Below are 1,024 nucleotides of genomic sequence, written 5' to 3'. Positions count from 1 at the left end.
GGAACACCTGCTTGCAAAACATAATAAACTATCAAGGTTAGCTTTCTTAGCGTGTGCCTTTGCCTCAGGTGCTGCGTGGTCATATTTTAAAAATCCTGATTAGTGGGATGAAAGAGAATTAATCATTCTATAATACAGGGTTATCCCTTTGCCTGGGATCCCTTTCCAGGTTTTGACTTTGCAAATCAAGAAAAGCTAATTGATAGGCTGATAGCATCATAACTGAGCATTACTAATACATTAAAAGAGCTATTCCCATAGATTACAGCACTGTTAACATTAAGTCCTGTTTAATTCACATTCAATCTACTACTAAAAGAAAATAAGCACACAACAACCTAGATAACGCCTAATAACCCTAGTTCTGGAGACTATATTGATAACACAGGAAAATCACCCACTATATCATACCACTACTACTGTTGCTATTTGCAATATAACAAGTTACAAAGCAGTACCAATAAATAATAAATAATATGTGCAATAAAGCACACAATCCCAGTCATTATAAAGGCTGGATGTTATTTTCTGCCTTGAGATCAGGCCGAACGTATCGTGTTGGAATCCACGTAGGGCCAGTTCATAATCTTTCTTGTAGTGTGTCTCCCGTATTCCCTCTTTTTGTTTATTAAGAATGGACTTCAATCTTAGATGAGTACGCTCAATGATAGCTTGTCCAGTGGGAGAATGAGGAACGCCTATAATATGTCTAACCCCCCATTCTTGGGGGAAAGTTCGTGTAGCCTTAGAAGTATATGCAGGTCTGTTATTGTTTTTAACCAAGTTACCTGCAGGCTGCAGAGACGCAACAGCAGGCGATGTGGACGGGGCGGAGGGCGGGGGCGTCACAGAGAGCGACATGGGCAGGGCGGAGGGTGGGGGCGGAACGGCGAATGTCAGGGGTGGAGCAGAGGGCGAGAGCACGGCGAGCGTCATGGGCGGAGCCGAAGGCGGGAGCGGGATGAGCAGCAGGGGTGGAGCTGAAGGCAGCAGTGACAGGATGAGCGGTGGGGGCGGAGCCGAG

General features: G+C 45.1%; 1 protein-coding gene across 1 annotated transcript in view; it reads right to left on the bottom strand.

Moving 5' to 3' along the window:
- LOC116217509 (E3 ubiquitin-protein ligase NEDD4-like) overlaps positions 1 to 1,024 on the bottom strand; it is a 57,103-nt gene that overhangs the window by 50,214 nt on the left and 5,865 nt on the right. The window lies entirely within an intron of this gene.

This window comes from Meleagris gallopavo, chromosome Z (genome assembly GCF_000146605.3).
Source record: "Meleagris gallopavo isolate NT-WF06-2002-E0010 breed Aviagen turkey brand Nicholas breeding stock chromosome Z, Turkey_5.1, whole genome shotgun sequence".
Taxonomy (NCBI): domain Eukaryota; kingdom Metazoa; phylum Chordata; class Aves; order Galliformes; family Phasianidae; genus Meleagris; species Meleagris gallopavo.
This window is presented reverse-complemented; position numbering and strand designations above follow the sequence as displayed.